Source organism: Neofelis nebulosa, chromosome 4 (genome assembly GCF_028018385.1).
Source record: "Neofelis nebulosa isolate mNeoNeb1 chromosome 4, mNeoNeb1.pri, whole genome shotgun sequence".
Taxonomy (NCBI): Eukaryota; Metazoa; Chordata; class Mammalia; order Carnivora; family Felidae; genus Neofelis; species Neofelis nebulosa.
In genome coordinates, this window is record NC_080785.1 from 95,029,693 (window position 1) to 95,054,231 (window position 24,539).

At 38.2% G+C, this 24,539-nt stretch overlaps 1 protein-coding gene across 8 annotated transcripts in view; it reads left to right on the plus strand.

Annotated features, from left to right (window-relative positions):
* The window catches only part of POU6F2 (POU class 6 homeobox 2), a 495,570-nt gene that overhangs the window by 80,641 nt on the left and 390,390 nt on the right, over window positions 1-24,539 (plus strand). The gene's annotated exons all lie outside the window — the stretch shown is intronic.

Genomic DNA, 24,539 nt, shown 5'->3' on the forward strand with positions numbered 1-24,539 from the left:
AAGACCTTCAATTACAGGCAAATGGAATTTTTTTTCTTTCAAACCATGACTTCTTTCTTCTTTTTCTTCTCTGTTAAGTCTCATGTATTTCATTTTGTGGTTAGATTCCATATGTTTGACCAAAAACAAACATACAAAGCAGATAAATAATATTCTAGGAATTGATAGGAAAAATTACTCCTAAAGCTGAAAATAGTAGATTGCTTCTAGAGCCACACAAACACAACATACAGTTTTCTTTGCCATATCAAACAATATTACTGAGTCTTGATGTTGACTCTTCTGTCAATTTTTCCTGAGGCATGATGGAATCTCAAACTTTAAATTTGAGTCTCCTTTTATTTCTAAAAATGTTATTAGAGTATGCTTTATTTTTTCCCAGTATTTTGGTTCTCTTCTTCTCATATTCACTTTGAATATGTTTTGTCTGGATTCCTCATCTACCAATAGGTCTCTAATCTTAAAAAACAAAACAAAACAAAACAAAACAAAAACCCACAACTTTTGGTTTTGTTTTGTTGTATTTATTTTTGCTTGGCTTTCAATCCATTCTGCTACATTCTCAGCAATATCTATCCTCTCAGGTATGGCTTCAGTTTTGTCTTTATTCTTGTGATTTTGTTTTTCTACTTTTTTCTTGAGCTCTGCCAGCTCATGTTTTATCTCTGTGGTCTTATGTGTCTTCCCTGAGTTTTTGACTCTCTGCTTTCTATTCTTGTTTTATAGAGGTTATTGTCCCATTAGGTTTAAAAATGTGTAACAACATATTTTGATATGTTGTTTAAACTGTATCATGACAGAAGCTTTCTGGTGTCTGTTCCTTGCCTGCCTGGTGGTGTTTTCGTTTTTGTTTTTTTGTTTGTTTGTTTGTTTTTTTTGTTATTGCTGCTACCCCATCCTTTTTATAGTATTATTTTCATATGGACAGACTATTTGTTCCTTTTTTGGTTATTACTCTAGGAACTTAGGACTTTTTAGAATTCAGGACTAGAGCTAAATAAAAGCTATGTGTGTGTGTTGAGGGATGTGGGGGTGATAGTGTGTGTTGCTAATGTTGTTTTCCATGCCAGCAGAAACTTTTTAATGACAGGATTGTGCATATGGGGGTACTCTTGAAGACCTTACTTCTCCCAGTCAACTGAGGACTGAAATAGGCACTGTCGGGTTGCTCACAAGTTGACAACACAAAATTTTTTGTTACTCTGTCTTACCAATAGAATGCTTTTGGAAAATATGACTTATCTGTGTGATTTTTTTCTTCTCTTCCCTTTGGAATCAAGCAAGATTCCGAGAAGCTTTATTTCTGTCTCAGCTCCTGTTTCTCAGTTCCATCATTAAAAAAGTAATGATTGTTGGTTTTGACCTCAGAATGTGCCCTTCATGGAGAAGGGTGCTTGGCATCATTTTCTGAGCTCTGAACTTGTGGCTGTCCTCTCTCTTAAGTCTTCTCTTACCCCACTGTACTTTCATTGCTTTATGGTTCAAGGTTTCAGTCTCCTTGTTTTGTTGAAGGTGGAGTTTGTGCTTCTATTTCTCATTATCCTTATTACTTTACATGCCTTTCAAAAGGTAGTTGGGGAAGTCTCCCATTTACACCACCATTTTAAAACTAAAAATATAATTAAACATTTTTTTTTAATTTGAAGAAAAAAGGTAGATTGTGGTTTTAGTTTATTCAGTTTCAAGTTATTAGTCTCAGTCTATTATTTGATTCTTAATTGTTTTTATAGTGTTTTTGACCCTTAGAAGTTCAATATTTTTGTGTAAATTGATATTTTTCTTTGTAACTTTTTTTCACTGCTCTATGATTGGAAAACAGTCCCCTATTGTAAGACCTGTTAATTTTCACACTTTTATTCTATTTTATTATAGTTTTATCTTTTGTGGTTAGCTCTTTATTCCCATTGAATTTATTTTAGTGTCTGATGTGACATGAGACTTTGAGCTGAGAGTTCCCCAGGTAATCATTTTTCTGAAATCATTCACTGAAAATCTTTTCCTTTCTCAGTGATTTGTGATGTTTTTTATGGTAGGTATTTTCTAACATAGTCTATTTCTCACATAGCAAGACCCGCACTAGATATTTGTTTATTCCTCTGGATGGAGATCAGGATTGTCTCCAGAAATCTTCTTGGTCCACCCAACTCCTGGCTGACAGGCAAGGTTAATGAATACAATCTGTCCACCTCTTGTGCCTGGCAGATCCTCAGACTATAAAGTCTGGGAGACTCCATTGAATGTCTCTCCTCTTCTAACTTTTAGATTTTCTCATCATTCCATAAAGCCAGTAACGATATCTATTTGCTCCTTGTTTAAATGTACCCGAAGCACAGCTTCCTCTAGCATGTGTGCTCTTCTCTAAATTACCTGCTCTTCCTTTACGTGACTTGGTCTTCCAGAAGGTGATACACCAGCTTCTTAGTGAATTCTATGGAATTCACTAAGAATTCCAAAGTCTACAGAGGAATTTGGAGAGTGAGGGGAGCGACTGATAGGTTGGGGCAGAATTAGAAGAGCAAAAAGGTAAGATTCTTACCTTTGCAAGGTGAATCCTTGCATATCAGGAGTAGGCCAGATGGGCATGAACCAACCAGTCTTCTGAGCACTTCAGAGTGCCTACACTTTGGGAGTGCAATTCTGCAGTGATTCCAATTCATCACCAATCAGGCACTACAGTTGCTGTGTATCTCCCCCTGAAATTTGGGAAATCATCTTTTTTCATCAGTCTACATTCTTGTTTCTGGAATTAAGTCATTTTCAAGGCTCTCAAGGATTAGAATTTGGAGATGAGTGAATCTATCCCCATGGAAAGCTGAGATTGCAAGGAACGGATTTAGATGATCCTAATATTTGCAATGTCTTAGGGACATAAAATATGTTTTATATAATTAGGTATGTATGGGGATTTACTTACTTATCAGTTTGGTATTGCAAATACTCATTAACATTTCCCTGTAATTTGAATGATGAAAGGAACATCTATGAAAATTCAAATTGTGGGTAATTTATACTTGGGGAAAGAGTTTTATTAATTTGAATATTCTTAGCTCCTGACTCCATACCAACACTCCGAATCTTCATTTAATTTTTTTAATGTATTTTTATTAAAATAAAGTGTTTAATTTCCTGAGAAGATAAGAAATAGTTTCAAAGACTTAGGAAAATAAAAGTGTAAAACTACAAGTGTTTCAGAAAGATGCTGTCACAGCAAATAAAGGTTCTTGGAATGTTTTTGTATGGTACCTTTTTGGTAAGCTGATAAAACAGTATGGGAATAATGAAGCAGCATAATCGTTTCCATGACTTCTCAGAAAATGAGCCACATTATCCTCCAGTGTTCACACAGGAACTCAAATAATAAGCTCCAAGAAGAATTTTGAAATATTATACTTAGAGATAAGATAAAGCTTTTAATTAAGAAAGAAGGCAATGCTGAGATCTTTTAGATTGAGTTCTTAGGTAAATGCATATGTAGTTCTAGGAGACTCAGGAGAACAAAGAATAGAGGCATGGGGAATACATTGAGAAGCTTCAGAAACTTGCATGTAATAGTTTAAATGAGCGGCCAGATCTCATTCATAACTGTAATAATTAAAACATGCTCAATTTCTTAAAACCACAATGAGATACCACTAGGATGGCTATAATTAAAAAAAAAAAAAAATGGAGAGGCGCCTGGGTGGCTCACTCGGTGAGCCTCTGACTCTTGATTTCGGCTCAGGTCATGATTCCAGGGTCATGGAATTGAGCCCTGCATCGAGCTCTGCACTAAGTATGGAGACTGCTTAAGATTCTCTCCCTCCCTCTCTCTCTCTCTTGCTCTTTCTCTTGCTCTCCCTCCCTCCCTCTTCCATCCCTCTCCCCGACTCATGCTCTCTCTCTCTGTCTCTAAAAAATAAAAGACAAAGTGGAAAATCACAAGTGTTAGAAAAGACGTGAAGAAATTGGAAGCCTTATACATCGTTGATGGGAATGTAAAATGGTGCGGATGCTGTAGAAAACAGTGGCTGCTCCTCAAAAGTGAAACATATAATTACCATATGATCCTGTAATTATGCTCGTAAGCACCTTTCCAAGAGAATTTAAGATGTACGTATGTAAAAAAAACTTGTACGAAACGTCTATAGCAACATTATTCATAATAGCCAAAAGAAGTGGAGACAACCCAGATACCCATCGATTGATACAGCCATACAATGGAATACTTACTCCTCGGCCATAAGAAGAAATGAAGTACATGAGCACAGCCCAGATGTGCTCTGACAGTACTGTGCTAAGTTAAAGGAGCCAGGCACAAAAAGTCTCATACTGAATGACTCCATCTATATAGGATGTCTAGAACAGGTACACCGGTAAAGGCAGAAAGAATATCAGTAGTTTGGTTCTTTTTGTTTTTGTTTTTGTTTTTTAGAGCTAAGGGAGTGAGAAGACAAGGCAATATAGCTCAAGAATTTCCTTTTTGGGGGGTATCGAAGTATTCTAAAATTTACTGTGGGGGTGGTTGTACAAGCCTATGAATATACTAAAACCCACTGAATTTGACACTCGGACATGGTGAGTTTTATGGCATGTGAATTACATCTCCAATTTCTACAAAAGAAAAAAGTTCTCAAATTGCCACTCTAACATATGCGGGAATTTTGAAAACGTGAAAACGTAAGGAATCCCCAACTACAACTAATAGCCCCCTATTATCCAAATCTAAGAGGAATTTTTACTAACTTCAAGATAGGTGAAATTTGAAGGAAAACACAGTTGCTGGCCCAACAATGCTCTAGAGCCGGAGGGAAACAGAAAGTAGAAAATTGCCCCATTCTAGCTGCACAAAATGCAGTGGTGGCTCTCAGACTTTTTGATTTTAAGACTTCATTACAGCCTTCAAAATTATTGAGAGCTACAAAGAGCTTTCATTTAAGTGGGTAATATCCATTGACACTTATCAAATTGGAAATGTAAACTGAGGAGATTTTGAAATATTACATATTAATGCAGTTAGTGTTTTATTAATATACTTTAAGTAATGAAGTCAAAAGTTAACAAATGTTCTTACTAAAAAGACATATTTTTCAAAATAAAATAATTTAGAAGGGGGATATTATTTTACATTTTGATGATTTTATTTAATAAAAATTTCATAGAAGGCAGTTGGAGTTGTATTTATTTCTGTGTTTATTCTGTTGTGATATGTTCCTTTTGTTGAGATATATGAAGAAATCGAGTGGCACTCAGATATGTGATAGGAAAAGAAAGGAGTATTTTAGTTGCCTTTTAGGACAATTGTGGTTATTCTTTGATACCACACCAAAATCCAACAAATAGTAGTTTTGTAAAGCTTCACTGTGATGTGGAAGCAAACGTCATACTAACAATAGTTTTGTACTCATTTGCCCTAAAATCCATTGCTCTGTCTTGTACTTTGAAAGGATCGTTTTCCCAATGCATAATTTTGCAACATCATGCACTGGTCATTTGGAAAATTCTGATTCAGTATGTTAGGTAGCTTTTCCAAATGTTGGCACGTTTCATTACACAGTACCAAAAATCGTATTTGTTAATATCGCCACTTAGTTTACCAGAAAAGTCTGTAAGTATTGGGAAGTTCTCAAACTTTTGGTGGCAGATACAAGTTTTCTTAAATTCTAATTTTCTCTTTCATGCTTGAATTTTATCATTGGAAACAAATGATAACAGTTGTTTGTTTTTTGAAGTGACAGGCTCATTTCATTCATTTCCCCACCAAATGTCTGCTTGCCAAATACCCAAGGCTAAAAAGCATAGTTTGTCTATTGCTGATTTTCCAAGTATGCAACTCAAACAATCACACAAGTGCTTTTCCTTGAAACAATCATAATTTGGAATGCAGCCAAGATGCCTCATGTGTACTTCCCAGTTCATTACACACACTATTTATTTTAAAAAATGTATTTAAGTGTTGAAATTTAATCAAACCAGTAGTTTTTGCTACTCCGTCAAGGAAATTTTTAAACAAAATGAAATTTTATTTATTTATTTATTATTTTTTTAATGTTCATTTATTTATTCTTGAGAGAAAGTGCAAGCAGGAGAGGGGCAGAGAGAGAGAGAGGGAGACAGAATCCAAAGCAGGCTTCAGGCTCTGAGCCTGATGACGTGGGGTTTGAGCCCACAAACTATGAGATCATGACCCGAGTTGAAGTCAGACACTTAAGTGACTGAGCCACCCAGATGCCCCAAAACTAGATTTTTAAAAAGGTTTTATTTTTTAAGGTTATTTATTTATTTATTTGGAGAGAGAGAATCCCAAGCAGGCTTCACACTGTCAGTGCAGACCCTGACGCAGGGCTCAAACTCACGAACTGTGAGATCAAGACCAGAGCCGAAGTTGGATGATTAAGCGACTGAGCCACCAGGTGCCCCATCTAGATTTTTTTTTTTTTTAATTCTAGTGTAAGTTCATGGATACTACACATGTAGTTTGGTACCATCGTTAGGATTTATGCCAAGACATCAGCAGTTTTGTCCACCATGGCTCTTGCATCATGAGTAGAAGTGTCAACACAGTGAAAAGGCAAATAGTGTCTAATGTTATCATGAAATAGTTAGCATTACAACATTGTAGTATTACTATGAAAATAATTTTGACCCTGCAGGCACCCTTAAAGAGTTTCAGGGACCCTAGGGATTTGCAACCCATGCTTTGAGAACTGTTGAATGAAAGAACTTGAAAGGGGTCCCTTTTCTCATGGCTTATCGTAGTTTGAGGCAGTTTGAACATGAATCAAACTGTGAACCTTCCTCCACTCTTCTTCACCTTTTATATGTAGTCGGAATTTATTACTGCCAAAAGCAACAGCGTAGAAAGTAAAGGGTGGAAGGCAACCGCCCGTTCTATCCTGAAATATGAAAGCTTGCCCATGAAAGCAGTGAGTGGCGGCAGATACAGGCGGAGCCCCGGGAGAACTACTGCATGCTGGTGACTGTACTTTCTTATGGATAAAATCAGAGTGGCAGAGAGTCAGGCAGAGAGAGAAGATCCAGTATCAGCCATACTGCATAAAGCTGGAGTAGATATAGAACCTTCCATGTGATAACGGTCTTTGGAGGAAACAACCAGAGTAGAGACAAAGAAGAAAAATTCTAAGACACTGCAAATGAACCAGGAGCTCTGTGTAAGCAAACTCCGGGTTACTGTAGTCTTGAGAAAGAGATTTGGTGGTTCACTTATGTGGGCTTTTGAAAATGGAGCTAAAGTCACCTTTTGGCCTAGTAAATAATAGTCTGGATAGCTTTCTTTTGAGGTACAGATACATAGAAGGAAAAAAAAGAATAATACTGGGCTTATATAAAGATGCTACAGAACAAGGGCATAGAAACATTATTATGGACACTCTATAACAGCAAGCTTCTAAATGTGATTTATGGTAAGAATCAGAAGAAGGCTTTAGAAAATCCATTAGCATCCGTAAAAGTATATAGAAACCAACAGCCTTCCTGTCATAGGATCAGAAAATCCTCATATGAACGGAGCAGAAGGGGAAAGGCAACAGGGCAGGATGCAAAGTGGAATTCTGTGAGGTAAGAAAGCATCTCAATGACAAAATCAAAATTAACATTAGAGAATCAGCATGTAGGCTTTCCATTGACAAATTAAGTCAGCGTATAAGGGGGAGACTCACAAAACTCTTGCAAAACGGAACCCAACCAAGCCAGAGGAGTTTAAAATGGTGAGAGGCAATGGATATAAAGAACAGAGAATGTGCAGCAATCTACTACTTCCTGGAGACCAGATGAAAAGAATTTAAAATAAAGCAATGGTTATGGCCATATTGAAGGACAACTTGAATCTGAGTGGTGGAAAAATCCCTGAGAATTGAAGATTGACAGGATTCTCTCGGTTCTAAGGAAATCAATGAAAGGGATCCACCCCAGAGATATCTTGCACTTATCTTTTTAATAACAAAGAGAAACAGAATAATTTTATAAGCATGTGGCAACAAACAAAAAATAATGTCATTTATAAAGGAAACCAAAACCAGGTTAGTCTCAAACATTCCCATTAGAAACAAATTCCAGCAGACATTTGAATAATCTCTGTAGAGCGTTGAGTAGCAATATAAGAGATTTACTCAGATATCTTCAATGTGCAAAGGCCACGGAAAGACATTACCAGATAAACAAGAACTTGGACAATATACCCCATGCATAATCTTCTTTCAGAAATTATTAAAAGGCAAAATAAATAAATACCTAAAATAAGGAATAAAAAAATAAAAAATCACTAAAAGTCAAATGAAAGATGAGTCAAAAGGGGAGTTAACGAGCTGCTATAGAACTTGAAAGCCAGTTAATACAGAGTGGAGAAAATAATTATAATATATTTAATAGTTAAGAAATTGAATAGAAAGACAAGATAATATTGAAGGAAAAGATTACAGAATATAAAACACTTCATAATAATAGTAAATTTGAAAAAAATGCTAAGTTAAAGACTTGAGGAATGGTTGTATACAGCTGTATGAAGCCATTCCTTTAAAAAAAAAATCTTACAGAGATGGGATACTTTTTTGATATCATTATATTCTCAACTATGATAGTTACACACTAAAACCTAATATATATATGCATATATATAAGGTATATATATATATTTAAATAGTAGTAACAACTTAAGGAACTAAAAGCAGGCTATAAAACTTCTAAATTTCTAGCAAAGATCAATACAAACACACACGAATCAAACAAAAACTGGACAAGACAAACAAACAAAAAAAGAGGCAGAGTAACTGAAGAAATGAAAAGAATAATAAAACTATAAATAACTGAAAACAAACACTGAGGTAACTTATTTAAGGCCATATCTATTGATTATGACAATGAACATAAACGTTTTAAATTTCTCCATAAGATACAAACTGCAGGGGCGCTTGGGTAGCGCAGTTGGTGGAGCATATGACTCTTGATCTTGGGAGTTTTAAGTTTGAGCCCCATGTTGGGTGTAGAGATTACTTTAAAAAAAAATTAAAATCTTTAAAGGAAAAGATACAAACTGCAAATCCAGATATCTTAGTGACAAGAAGCACAACTAAAATAAAATACTATAAAAATGGTAAAAGCAAAGAAAAAGCAAATGTTTATCATTAAAATTTAAACAAACAAAAAGTAGAACTCAAGACAAGAAATACAAAGTGACAAAAATAGAATAGAATCACCTGAGGACACAATAGCTTTTCTATATAAGAGCAATAACCATGTATATAACTTCATTATAGAGAGAGGAATTGATTTTATTCAAAACAAGAACAAAGCAAAATATTTGGAAATTTTAAAATAAAAATGTCTATAATAAATATGAAACAAACCCCACATGTGACTAATAAGAAAAGAAAATTTAAGTAAATGAAGAAAAGGACCATTTCTTGATGGTCGCACTGAATATTATAAAGATATTTATTTGTCTCTTTAATTTTAGAAGTTGACAACAATGGTTCTAAATTTCTTCTGGAAAATAAACAGCTGAGAATATGTATGAAATTTTTTAAAAATTGGAATAGAGTACAAAGGATTTTGCTCTAATATATATATTATGTAATATATAATATACATATTAATGTATGTTAATCTAATTTCTAAAATGTATATATTACATACAGTATGTATTTATATACTTAACATATACATATGGCAGTCTGTATGGTCACACATATATATCGTACAAAATCAGAACTGAGATTCCATTAGAACTTTCCATTAGATTCTGTTAGAACTGTGCAAATGATTATTCAATTAATTGTGCTCTAAAAATTGACTATTTGGGAAACTGTAACATTTTCAGTTAATGCCATATAGCCACATAAACTCCAGATAGATTCTAGAATTACATTGAGGCTAAAAATCATAGAAAATAAAAAATATTGGTGAATGTTTATGCCTTCTCGTGGATGATTTCTCATCATAAAAGCAATAGTATAAGACGTGAAGGAAAGAAAATTGATAAATATGACTGAATACAAATTTTTTACATATTTCTTAGAAAATCAACGTTAATAAAAAAATCACAGAGAAATAACAAATTGTAGAAAAAATATTTGGAGTTCTTGCAGCTTGGAATCAAGAAGACTGCCAAAATAACATGTTATTTACCTTTGTTCATCTCAATTTCATTATCAGTGACAAACACCAGCATAATAATGTTCTTGTTTGTTGAGAAGGCTAGAAATAAAGTATATACTTAGAGCAAAATAAGTTTCAGCTGTTCTTTCTTATACTTCTATATATCCATAGAAAGTTCAGTGAGGGAAATACTCAGACCAGCAAAGGATGGTGATTTATGAAAGAAGAAACTTAATTAGCTAATAAACTTGAGAAATTTAACCTTGCTAATGAGATGCAAATTAAAACATTAGTAAAATGCCAGTTTCTATCTAAGAAGTCAGAAAAAATTAAAAAATATATATATAATATGAAAGAGAAGCTTCCTCATACACTGGGAGCATAAATTTTCCACCAACTGACCTTGAAAGCAATTTGGCAATGGTCCATACTCTTTTACCTATAATTTCACTCCTGAGAGTATATTTAAAACTGTCAAAATTTTATTTTTGTGTGAATAAATGGACACATATTAAATCAAGGGACTCCAAGGTTTTGTGATAACCCAGCTTTACTGAGGAAAATAATTTTTACCATGTACTCTTAATATATGTACATTTATTTATTTATTGGTTTTTGTACATTCATTTTAACCACTAAAAAACATACCCCAAATGGAATTGAAAAATTTGAAATAAAAATAGAAATTCTACCACCTGGGTGGCTCAGTCATTATGCATCTGAATTTGGTTCAGATCATAATCTCACAGTTCATGAGTTTGAGTTCTATATCAGTTGAGCTCGAGATCTGCTTTGGGTGAACATGAGCCCTGTTCCTCTCTCTCTCCCTTTCTCTCTCTGTCTCTCTCTCTGTCTCTCTCTCTCTCTCTCTCTCCCCCTTCTCTGCCTCTCTCTCACTTGCACCCTCTCTGTCTTTCTCAAAAAAAAAAAAAAAAAAAGAAAGAAAGAAAGAAAGAAAGAAAGAAAGAAAGAAAGAAAGAAAGAAAGAAAGAAAGAAATTCTAATGCTTTCTTCCTGCACCCTACTGCATTGTGCATTGTCTTGCACATCTCCTGGTGTGTATTCACCCAACTTCAAAACCACAACCCAGAATGTTCTGCAGTTAGAAAAGAATTAAATAGGGGCATCTGGGTGGCTCAGTCGGTTAGGCATCCTACTTCAGCTTAGGCCGACTTCAGCTCAGGTCATGTTCTCATGGTTTGTGGTTCGAGCCCTACATCGGGCTCTGTGCTGACAGCTCAGAGCCTGGAGCCTGGTCCAATTCTGTGTCTCCCTCTCTCTGCCCCTCCCCCGCTCACGCTCTGTCTCTCTCTCTCAAAAATAAATAAACATTAAAAAAAAAAAAGAAAAGAAAAGAATTAAATAAATCATGGCACATCCATCAGAGTAAATATTATTGAGATCACAACTTTGGATAATGTTGAATTTGAGAACATGGTTACTATATAATAATAACATCTGTGAGGGCGAATAAGGTGCCCAGCTGTCTCACCTTGTACTAGCTGTAGCACATATTATGTCTTCGATAAATATTCATTGAATGAAAAAGTGAGTTATGTTATAGAAGCAGGACACTAACTTGTATATGCAATGTGGATCTAAAAACATGAACACAGATTACAAAGATTGTATACAGATATACTATACGAGTGTGTGCATATATATATATACATATATATATATGCATGCATATATATAATTTCAAAAATGAAAGCGAGTTACATAATTGTAAAGTAAAATTCAAGGTAGATAGTGAAAAAATAGAGCTTAAAATACAATATGACTGTCAAAATGAGTGACAATTTTGAAAGGATAAAAGATAAAATCTGAAATATCGAGAATATGAAATAAACCATTCAAGACCCCAAATTGTGACTCAGAGGAATAAGAGGAATTTATGAAAGGTTTTCTTTTATGTCAAAGTTATTATAAATCTGGGTTGTCCTAGGATGTGCATCGTTCTGAAACGTTGGGGAAACTTGGTAACCCTTTCCTTAGAGTATGCCTAAAAGGTGGGAGTTCTCACATTTCAATGTTTGAAAGCATTTCCTGAGGATCTTGTTAAAAGTAGGATTCTGAGCCCCGCCCTCTGCAATTCTGATTGGGCAGGTTTGAGGAAGGGTCCAGGAATCTAACCCCACCTGGCCCAGGTGGTTCTGATCCCCCAGGCCCTGATAATCACAGTTGGAAGTTGCAGAGGTGGGACCAAGCATTTACCCTTAATCACACAGAACCTCAGCCACCTGGCCCATCCAGAATAAATGGCAACAGAGAGTTGGCGTAGACAGAAGGGGAGGCTTGAAAAGCAGTAGCTTTTTACAAGTGCCACCATGGAACCAAAAGCTGCATTAAGAAGAGGACTCAAAAACAGTAGTCTCCAAACTGGAGTCTGTGCAAGCTATTAAAAATTGAAAAGGGTTTTTTTTTTTTTTTTTTTAATCATATGGGAGTAGGTCAAAAAGCCCAGAACACAAGTGACCAGTGTGTTAGAAGAACTTCCTTCAAGAAGTAGACCAGAGAGGTTTCTTCGAAAATCATGCCCAGGCAGTGGGAGGGACATTAATGTCTGTAGAATCCTGTAGGTCACTGTCTTTTTCCATGTATGGTCCTTAAGACCCACTGGGAAGTGACAGTTATTATTTTAGCTGAAAGAACTATTCAGAGAGGTTAAGGTGACTTTTCTAAGACTGCACTGGGATCTAGTCAAATGTCCACAGCAACGGACTTAGTGATGTTAGGGACCCCCCCCTCCCCCCCGCCCCCCCCCCCCTTTCTCACCCAGCTGCACCTGCCCAGGGGTCTTTGGTAATAAGCCAGTTAGGCCTGACAGGTGAGTGAGGAAACAGCCCATGCATGTTCTACAAAAGCAGATAAAGCTGAGAAATGGTTCATTTGATTAATTTCTCCAAAGAAATTAAGTTGATATAAAGGCTGTTGCGATAAGATAGTGAAAAAAAAATGTGGCTTACATTTGAGTTTTCATAAGATTTGAGTTACTGAAATTTTTTTCTGGATCCATAGAAATAATGCCTTTTATACAGTACACCTTCTGCAATCCCTTATTTTTAATTAAAACTTTATCAGAAAAAGGGAGGACAAGGGAAACTTTCGGAGATGGTAGATGTGTTTATTACCTGCATTGTGGTGATGGTTTCACACGTGTATATATATGTTCAAAGTCACCAAATTGTATATACTGAATATGTGCAGTTTTTAAAATATCAATGGTATCTCAATGAAGCTATTGTTTTTTTGATCTTGTATGCAAACCACAAGGCCTTTCCCTCCATGCTTTACTCCTACCTCCCCCACAAGGCAGCCTCTTAAGTGGTGAGTCATACTCTGTCATATCTTGCTCAAAATCCTCAAATGGTTTCCCCTTGTGCTTGGAACTAAATCCCAAGTCCCCGCAACAGCCTAGAAGACCCCACCTGATCTCGCCCTTGGCCACTTCTCTGGCACCCACTTCTCTGGTCTCACCTCCAACCATGTCCACTCACCTCCCCTCAGCCACCTTGGCCTCCTGGTCCCTGGAGGCCACTCAGCTGCCTCCCAGGCCAGGGCCATTTTCTCAACATCCCCTTATGATGTTCACATGACCTCCCCTCACTCATGGTGGCCTCTGCCCAAGGGTTCCCTTATCTGTGCAGCCTCCCTGATCATCTTATGAAAGTTACACACCCACACTTCTCTGCACATTTGACCCCGCTTTGTCTCTCTTCACAGCACTTGTCACTCCGCAGCATCATGGTATTTCTTCAACTCTGTATTTGACTTGTATTTGGCGGTTGTCCGTCTCCCAGGATCATTGCAGTTGCGAGAAGGGCCTGCATTTGATCTGTCTTGTTCAGTGATGTGTTCCCATAGCCTTGAAGAGTGGGTGGCCCAGCTCACAGTACTCACTCCATACATATTTGTGGAATAAATGACTAATTAGCATTTAAAAACACTCCCAATATCAAAGTGAAATGGGGAGAAAAAATTCTCCACGAATCCTCATGCAACAACAAATCAAACTGTTTTCCACTGGATTTAACAAAACTTACTCGATTTTTAAAAATTGATTGTAATTGACTCTATGTTTGTATTGAAAACAATCTTGGGAATCGGTTTCCTGTTTATTTCGGTGCTAATTTGAATTCACTTTTCTGCCTGTTTTTAACCTTAAAGATGATTTCTCGCTGATTTTTTTTTAATGGCGTACTCTGCAGGTTTGATTAGAGTTTTTGTTTGACGTACTAAGGAAATGCGCGCCCGCAGGCGGCCCCCTCAGGATCCGAAAGCCAAGGGCAAAGCTTGGAGGCAGAGCACAGATCCTGCAGGGCTCCCAGCGGGGCCCAAGGAGAAAAGCAGGGACATGGGGTGCCCTGTAGCTGAAGTCAGTGAGGAAGCCAGCAACAGTCCATTTCTCATTTGTTTTGTGCAGGAAACAGAACACTTAAAGGCCAAAGGCGTGGGCACGTGGAAAGTACAGAATAGGGACGGTCAGTGGAGCAAAGTGAAAGTTGGCTGTGTGATAAGGCTACACTCCAGCCATGGACGAGTGAGCCTGCTGGGGGCCCGGTACATGAATGTCATTGGAGTGGGACCCACTTACCAGTCAGTTTTGGGATAATTCACCCAGCATTGGGCCGAAATGGTCTATTTTTGTTCTATAAAGCATTTGTCTAAGCAAATTAATGGTAGAGGGGTAAGAATCGGGAAAAATGATGGCTTCCAAACCCACTGAAAAGAGCCAGTTGTTTATAAAGACTGTAGCACATCATATATATATATATATATATATATATATATATATATATTTTATGAGTGCGCCTTAGTGATTTGTTAAAACAGGTCCGTTTTCCTCTTGACAACATATTACCTATTCTTGTTACTGTAGGTGCTTGAGGATATTAGGGAAGCAATTCTTTAAAAATACACTGTGACAAACAGTAGTAACTCAGATTCTCACCTGCTCCATTGCTATAGCCCCTTATTGTCAGTGACCCTGCTGTTGGCTGTGTGGATACCTTGTTTTCTTGTGTGAGTCCTCAGTAGCAGACTTTAAAAATCCCTAAAATAAGGAATTAAGGCTTGAAAAGCCCAGTGAAAACTCCCTGGGTGGAGCAAAGTGTTTGTTCACTGGTATCCTAATGATGGTAAAACAGTGCTTCAAGGCAAGGGTGTTGCGTTTGTGGGTGCGCATGCGTGGTCCACGTGCTGCGTGTACATCAGCACTTTGCAGAAAGGGAGCCTAAAGATGCCAGGAAAATGTTAGGTCTGTGAAAGAAAGTATCCTAGGCTCATAGAAGATGCTGAATACCGTTACTCTCTTTCCTTGCCTGATGTCTACTAGATGGTGGGGTTTTTGATGGTAGCAAATGTTTCTTGATCCCTATATTCCCCATGGTCCCCAGCACACCACTTTGTACATGGTGAACTGTCAATAAAATATTTCTTGAACTGCATCAGGTTTGTCTAAGTAGACCCTGATTCAGAGCCATCCCCCTAGTCATGCAAACTACAGAGGACATAAATAAATGTGAATAAAAGCCAGCCCTTGATTTCAAAGACTGGAGATTTAAATAAATAATTAAGTCTCCTTTTATTAAATATGTTTAATAGTGGTTAATAAGATAGCTGATGGTGTGGGGAGAACCCCTAAAAACCAACCTTCCAGTTCATGTATTTTTAAGAGCCCAAATCCCCAGGAATGAGAAAATTTAGCTAATCTTTCCAATCACATGGTTCCTCCCTCCCCACCCCCACCCATCTCCTTGGAATTATGTTATCGTGGCTCCTTTTAAAAGCTCAGAAGCCTTTTGAATTGGAGCGGCATTCAAAGGACAGTCAAGGGTCACCCTTGGAATATTAAAGGCGAGTGGATTACAGGAGAGAGAGGGAAAGGGAGCAGCTGTGCTAGGCGGAGCCCCTGTGCAGACCCAAGGCGGAAAATGCGAGAACTCCGGAGGAGCTGGTGTTGGCCAAGAGAGCTGCGGGAGGAAGCACCGTCCTGACCCGACCCACGGTGTTAGTGTCCGGCTCTTGCTGCTGCAGACTGAGAGGAAAGAAAAGGAAAACACGTATCAGTGAAATCAATTAAGCATTGGCCTTTTGAACAGAACTAGAATGGTTCCTTCAGAGACTAAAAGCTACATGAACCTTGAAAAATTAAAAGCCAGGGACTGTTTTAATTCAAGGATCCAGTTCTGCAGAATTTACGGGGAGCTGACCAACACTCCTTTCTTAAAATAACAAGGGCTTAGGATTTATAAATTCCTTCTCAAAAGATGTCAAAGTGATTTCGTTTTCAAAATCTGTTAATTGACCTTTCTTCCATCATTTATAGGTATTGATTCTTGGTTTTGTTTTTTAAATAAAATCGATGAATATTTAGTGAGGGCTTATTATGTGCCAAGCACTGCCCTAATATTTGGAGTGGCTGAATACAGGGGCAGGCCCCCACTCCTCAGCAGTGGTTACTTACTGATTTGGGTGGGGGGAGGTGAGGATGTTAGGGAGGTGGATCATGAATCCCTTTGAAAAATCTGATGAAGCTAAGATGCTTCTCCACAATAAAATGCGCACACACTCATCCTTCATAGGACAGCTGCAGACAGAGAGATTGGTATATATACATCTCCTATTATCACGATGCAGTGGGACCTATTCTAAGTACTGTTTGTGAATTACTTATTTATATGCAAACCTATCTCATGAGGTATGCGCTTTTACTCCCATTTCCTCTCAGGGAAATTGAGGTGCAGAGAGATGTGGTAAGTCCTTTGCCCAAGGTTCTTCAGTGCATTGGAAGTGACGCCAGATGCAAGCACAGGCTCTTTGCCCCAGTGCCCATGTTCCCGCCCTGGCAGTGCTGGCCTGAGGTCTTGCTAGGTCCCCGTGAGGCTGACCACTACTGTTGCTGTGGGCCAAGGGGAGGGCGTCTGTGCAAGGTAGACCCGAGGGTCACCCGATATTTTATCGCCACCTGCCAGAAAATCATCCTCGTAGAAGTGTGTGAATGGCACATTCTGTGGCTGCACAGTGCCTGTCCACATGCCAGGGACAGAGGAAGGCTGTACCCAGGCTGAACCGGGAGCGTCTGGCATGTTAAGCAGCTGGGTTTTGACCCAACTCAGAAGGTACCGTGATTAAGACCGTCAGCTTCAAAACTGGATTTTTAGGAATGTTAGTCTGTCAGCAGGGGGCAGAATGGATTTTTCTATTTGTTTATGGAAATTTGAAACTATAGGGGACTGGATATTTTCTGATCAAAAAGTTTTTCTCCCCAGCTAGATGTCCTTTGCCATTCGGGATGGAACAATAGAATTAGATGTCTCCACATATTTAATGTATTATTCATTTAAATGAATATTTGCCTCTGAGAAAAAGGATAGAATTAGAACATTGGTAATAAAATCATATTTCTAATATGCTGTGCGTGTTTGCTGATACTGCCCCTGAATGACAGGAGAGCTAATTGTGTAGGAGCAGTGTTGGGCTCCCCTTAGTGAGCCTGAAATTCTTCCTGGCTGAACAAAGGGCATGGACAGAGCTTGGAGGCTTAGGCTCCGGGTGGGCGGGTCTTGGGCTCATCTGGGGCCACGCCCACAAGCTCCAGCGATGATGTTATCTCCCCAGCCAGTGGTATCTTTTCTCAGGTTCAACCGAGTCTGGGGGAAAAGCAACACTCTCCTTTTCCTCTTCAGTGTTGATGTTAGATTCTTCCATGTTATCCCATGGTAAAACAAAGTAACACAAGCGCACAAAGCCAAAGTCACATCTCTGGAAGCGGAATGCAAGTCAATGTATATGGGCATGCAGTGTTAGGGAAGACAGCCAGGTGAGGACTCAGTTTCATATTGTGCAGTTTCAGACAGGATTAAATGTATTTTTAAACATTAAAACTATCAACCAGGGGCGCCTGGGTGGCTCAGTCCGTTAAGTGTCCGACTTCAGCTCAGGTCACGATCTCGCGGTCTGCGAGTTCGAGCCCCGCGTCGGGCTCTGGGCTGATGGCTCAGAGCCTGGAGCCTGCTTGCGATTCTGTGTCTCCCTCTCTCTCTGCCCCTCCCCCGTTCATGCTCTGTCTCTCTCTGTCTCAAAAATAAATAAACGTTAAAAAAAATTTTTTTTAAATAAATAAATAAATAAAACTATCAACCAAAGACAGTCCTTGTCTTCACATTCCCTTCCTTCCGGCCGTCCTCACTATCAATCAATCATTGATCAATCAATCAATCAATCAACTCAGACACATTTATTGAGAGCTTATTTTGTATCAGACCCAAGAGCCAGAATTCTGAGACATGTTTGCCTACCAAAAAATTCAAGCATCTCAGCTGGAGAGGCGAAGGCTTAAGTATTTTGGAGAAGTAAGTGATTAACCAATGGAAAACTGTCATGATTTTATTGCATCTGTGATACATCGCAAATAAGTAATACGGGCAGAACTGTGATACCCTGTCCCCGAGTATATTGAAAACTCCATGTTAAATGGATGAGCCACCAATATGGTGGCTAAAAGCTTGGAGTGGACACTTTGATCCTTCCTTGTCTCCCTTGGGGATCCTGGAGGCACCTCCCTAAAACCCTCAGTTCAGTGCTCAGTTTCAAAATTCTGAAAACTAGAGGCAAAGTCTTTCCATTCTGTGAACTATGTCATCCACTTTTGCAAAAGTTTGCAAATATTGAGATTGTATGTATTAAATACCTCCAGAAAGGAAGCATTTTTAGGACAGAGATTGGTTGTTCCCTCTTTGTACCTTCAAACCACGAAATGCAAGTTCACTTTAATTTGAGTTGTATTCTAATTAAATCCTGATGCCTATTTGAAGCCAAGAGATCATGAGGAATCTATGGATATAGGGTATATGTATGCCATGTCAATACCACTGCATAACCCCATTACCAAAAGACCAGATCTAGATGAGCCTGAATTGAACTTTTATTGATGCTTTTTCATGAAGGCAGCAGAAATTGAATTGATGGTGCTAGTAGGTTGTCAAATAGCAGTGTCTCCCTTTTTTTCCCAGATAAGAATACATGAAGCATCATCCACACAGTCATTAAAACTTCTTGGGGGCAAAAGAGCTATAGAAGTTCAAGGTGATGGTCTAGATGTGTGTCTAACTGCACACTAGATGCTTTGTAGAAGTCCAGAACTTGCAGACTCCCATTTGATTGATTATTACATTGTTATTCCAACATACAGATTTGTACTGATGAACTGTGTTGTTTGTTTATTTGCTTGTGTTTAGATACATCTGTGTCTCATGCTTTAATCTTTAATTGGAATCATCAATAAATGTGTTGATACTTAATGCTTGTCAACAAGCATATATAAGCATAGTTAAGCCAGCATAAGCATAATTAAGAAGATGTGGCACTCATGGTGGGGCTGGGAGAGAAATAAGGACCCTCGGTGGTGACTGACAGGGAAGAAGGAGGTTGCTTGTCTGAGGTTCAACCAAAAGCCAGACTCTTAAACTAAGCCCACATGTACATTTAAATGAAATACCATTTTCTGACATCAAGGCAAATCAGATATTCTGCAGTCCTATTTTTTCATTTAAACATGATTGCGAGCATTCACCTTAACTAAATAACTCCTGGATAAAATTTTGGGGATTGGTGGGGGAAGCAAATAGTGTAACTTTCCCAGAGCATCTTCTCTAGAGATGACCCTATTTCGCTCTATAATGACTGGTCTACTCCCAAGACAACATTCATCTAATTGTGGGTCAACATCCAGTATGGTGGGTTGTGTTGCAAGTGGCCTAGATTACATTTTTTACACACAACTGTTGTGTCCTTTCTGGTAGATAATGGTAGTCAGTAATGGTTAGAGATGGGTGAAGTCTTGTTACATTCCCAGAGACTTGCTACCTGGTTACAATGAAAAGAAGCTCTGGAGGCCAAGAGGTGCCATCCATACAGGTATTTATTGAGCACACTTTTATTAGCAAATAATCCCCAAATCACTTATTCAACCTATCTGAAAGCTTAATAAAGTCATAATTCTCTATCATTTTAGGTGAACCTAGAATACCTTGTACAGATGTTCTGTTAAGGCAGATATGGCAAGATTTTAGAAGCCAGATCTGTTTCTCCCACAGTCAGCATCATGCAACTAGAACTCTCTGACCCAAGGACTGGACATGGACAGTTTAGGGATCAAGCCATAGGCCACAGGGACTTGCTAGATTCTTAATATCTTTTGGTTGCACTCAAGGGAGGGAAATGCCTCTAAACTATTTTAGCCAGTACATATAGCTCGAATATGACTAACCAAACGAAAACTCATTTCTAGCCTCCATTAATACTGGTCAACAAGTTATTTATCTCACCCAAATTAATATAAATTATACTAATTAGCAAAATGCTGGGTGAGGGTGTGGTAGACTGTGAATGGAGGTAGCTGAACAGTGGGTGGTACCCAAGCCTGAGGTAGGGTCGTTCTGAGGAAATGGTAACCCTGAAGCATGAATGTTGATTAAGGCAACTGACTGAATCTAAGATTGAGCTCAGGGGTCAGAAAACCTTTTCTGTAAGGAGGCAGAGAGTAAATATCTTAGGCTCTGCAGGCCAATTAGCAAAATCAAAACTGACCCCTGAGGAGAGTTTGGAGAGGCAGCCGCCTTCAGGCAAAGGCAAGTCCTGGGGGAGAACTCAGCTGCAAGTCATCTCAGCCAACATCCCTGGCAGCTGGGAAACGAGCGTGTTAGTGGTAAGAGGGGATCTGGGCGGCACACCACAGCATCCATGACAGTATATACTTCTGTTCCAACTGGACCCATGGCCAATTGGATGCCTCAATGTGGGTAGTAGTGTGGTGGAAGATGGTCTCTGTGTAATACTTTCTATCTTTCTAAACATGCTCATATATATTATCTGTGTTTCTTCTCACTCAAGTCTCACAGTATCCCCCTTGAGAAATGTAGAGCTATGTTGGTATGGAAACCAAGATGGGAGAGAGAGTGATTCGTCTGTGGTCATGGACCCCAATGTTTATACCAGTGCTATCAACAATAGCCAAACTATGGAAAGAGCCCAAATTTCCATCGACTGATGAATGGATAAAGAAGATGTGGTGTACACATACAATGGAATATTACTCAACCATCAAAAAGAATGAAACCTTGCCATTTGCAACAACATGGATGGAACTAGAATGTACTATGCTAAGTGAAATGAGTCATTCAGAGAAAGACAAATATCATATGATTTCACTCATATGTGGAATTTAAGAAACAAAACATATGAACATAGGAGAAGGGAAGGAAAAATAAAATAAGATAAAAACAGAGAGAGGGGCAAACCATAAGAGACTCTTAAGTGTAGAGAACAAACTGAGGATTGATGGAGGGGTGGTTGGTGGGGGGATGGGCTAAATGGGTGACAGCCATTGAGGAGGGCCTATTGGGATGAGCACTGAGTGTCATATGTAAGTGATGAATCACTGGGTTCTACTCCTGAACCATTACGCTGTATGTTAACTAACTTGAATCTAAAAATCAAAACAAAACAACACAGTTGGAATATTGGGTTGAGGAGGGAAATCCAGCTTGGTATCAACGTTTTGCTGTGAAAGTCTATTGTGAAATGAACAAGGGTATATACGTTCAAGCTTTGTAATTAAGTTCCTTATAATGTAAGTTTCATCACTTGAGTATTTGCTAAAAAACGTGGGTTTTTCTGCTTTTCTCAAAACAATTTTTATTTGCAGTTTAGGAGGTGACATTTAAAATTACTGGGGTGCCTGGGTGGCTCAGTCCGTTAAGGCTTCTGACTCTTGGTTTCGACTTGGGTCATAATATCACGGTTCATGAGATCAAGCCCCATGTCGGGCTCTGTGCTGACAGTGCAGAGCCTGCTTGGGATTCTCTCTCTCGGTCTCTCTCTCTGCCCCTCCCCTGCTCTCTCTTCCTCTCTCTCTCAAAACAAACAAACAAACAAACAAACAAACAAACAAACAAACAAACTTTAAAATTAAATAAGGAGTGGTGGGTGAATTTACGGTATTTTTAGTGTTTTAATCTTCATTAATTTTCAAAGTTTTCACAATAAATATATATACTTACATCAATAGAAAAAAATGATAAACTGTGGTCTTATTTCCAAAAGTCAAAAAGAATGTCTTTTTAAAACTTATTGAGAGAACTAGGAAATAATGAATGGTAAGAAAATAGAAACTCCTTGTAACTTTTGAGGGAAAGTTTCTTCAGTACATTAAATACCATAATGAGAACCAACAGACTTAGTAATATTTGGTAATTGGTAAAAACAAAATAGATAAAAGTTGTTTAACTTCATGACTAAGGTAACAAAATTCACACTTGAAGTTTTCTTTCCCCAAACCCATGAAAGTCTGGTTTTATCATCTTAATTATCTGTGATTTTGATTTTACCTCTTCTCAGCGGGAGAAATTAAATATGAAATATGATGTTGTCTTTGCATCTTAAATTGGCTGTAGGTAATTTGCATCGACCTTTTCCCTAAATTGAAATGTGTGTGTGTGGGGGCGATACATTATTTTCCTTTATAATGGATATAATTTTTCTGTTGAATTCTAGAAATAGATCTGTTGAGTATTACTTTACCATACGCTGGCACTTTGCAAACAAATGAATTGTTTCCCTGGATTTTTGAAGCCTGCCTGTCTTATTTACATTTTCCTCAAAGCTTTCAGATTGCCTGTTTCATAGTTAGTTTGTATGTACATAAAAATATGCTGGACCCAGTTCAAGCTCGGTTTAGATGGGCGCGGGTATTTCCACCGCGTGGCTGCCACTGGACACGGATGCTTTGCTGAGTTAATCATCTCGCTATCTTTAGTTTCTCTGACTATAAAATGAGGATGATTATGCTTACAAAAACTCTGTTGGCTAAATTATTGCAGGCCTTTAGCTGAATTATCTCTTTGTTTATCAGGGATTATTGATGACAGCCTAGTGAAAGCTCAAGCTGAATTCTCTTTCCTCATACGGTGCCCTCTATTTGCTCTTCCAATAAAGGGTTTACAGCAGAAATATATGGGGACATCTTTATTTAAAAATTACATTAAAGGACACCAGGAATTAGTATCTGATGATAATATATATGGTTAGTATGTGCTAAGTTGTATGTGACCATGTAGAAATAAACTGTAAGGAATATTAGGGAAAAGCTATTCGAATCTGGGAAGCATGGGGCAAATGTGTACTTGCTGAAGCCCTTCTGGCTTATAATTGCAGCATGGTTGACAATTAGAGCTCTAATTTACATTAGCTGTGATCTAAGTGGGTACATTCTAAAATGAGTTTCGTGGGGCGCCTGGGTGGTCAGTTAAGCATCAGACTTCGGCTCAGGTCATGATCTCCTGGTTTGCGGATTTGAGCCCCATGCTGGGCTCTGTGCTGACAGCTTGGAGCCTAGAGCCTGCTTTGGATTCTGTGTCTCCCTCTCTCTTTCTGACCCTCCCCTCACCCCCACGCTCTGTCTCTCTCTCTGTCTCTCTCAAAAATAAATAAACATTAAAAAAATTTTTAAATGAGTTTTAGGAAGCGCCAGATCCATTGGATAATACAATAGAGAGAGATTACAAGGAAAAGTCCTTCCTTGGCCAGATGATTTTTTTTTTAAATTTATTTCTTTAAGTTCAAGTTAGTTAACATACAGTGTAGTATTGGTTTCAGGAGTAGAATCCAGTGATTCATCACTTACATACAATACCCAGTGCTCATCCCAACGAGTGTCCTCCTTAATGCCCATCACCCATTTAGCCCATCCCCCCCACCCGCCTCCCCTCCAGCAACACTCAGTTCGTTCTTTGTATTTAAGAGTCTCTTAGGCTTTGCCTCCCTCTCTGTTTTTATCTTATTTTTCCTTCCCTTCCCTTATGTTCATCTGTTTTGTTTCTTAAATTCCACATATGAGTGAAATCGTATGATATTTGTCTTTGACTGACTTATTTCGCTTAGCATAATACACTCTAGTTGCATCCATGTTGTTGCAAATGGCAGGATTTCATTCTTTTGGATTGCCAAGTTGTATTCCATTATATATATATATATATATATATATATATATATATATATATATACACCATATCTTCTTTAATGGCCAGATGGTTCAGGGAAAGCGAGATTAAGCAGAGCTGAATCGGTTTCTTTCCTGGTAGACTCTTCTGTTGAGTTTTCCATGTGGGTAGGATTGCAAAACTCTGTTATGTAGAATATCCTTGGGGTGAGCATTCTGTGGACTGCACTTTGGATAAAATACTGTTTTATTCCAACCTTTTCATTTCCTAGATAAGGAAATTGAGGGTGGTGGTGGTCACATGATTCGCTAAGTTTACATAGACAATGAACCTGAACGCAAGCCTGGATATTTGACGCTATCTGATGTCCTGTCTACTACACTGTGTCGCCCCATTGATTGTGGAACCACGAGCAGTGTTGGACAGAGAAGTGTTTTGTTCCTAGAG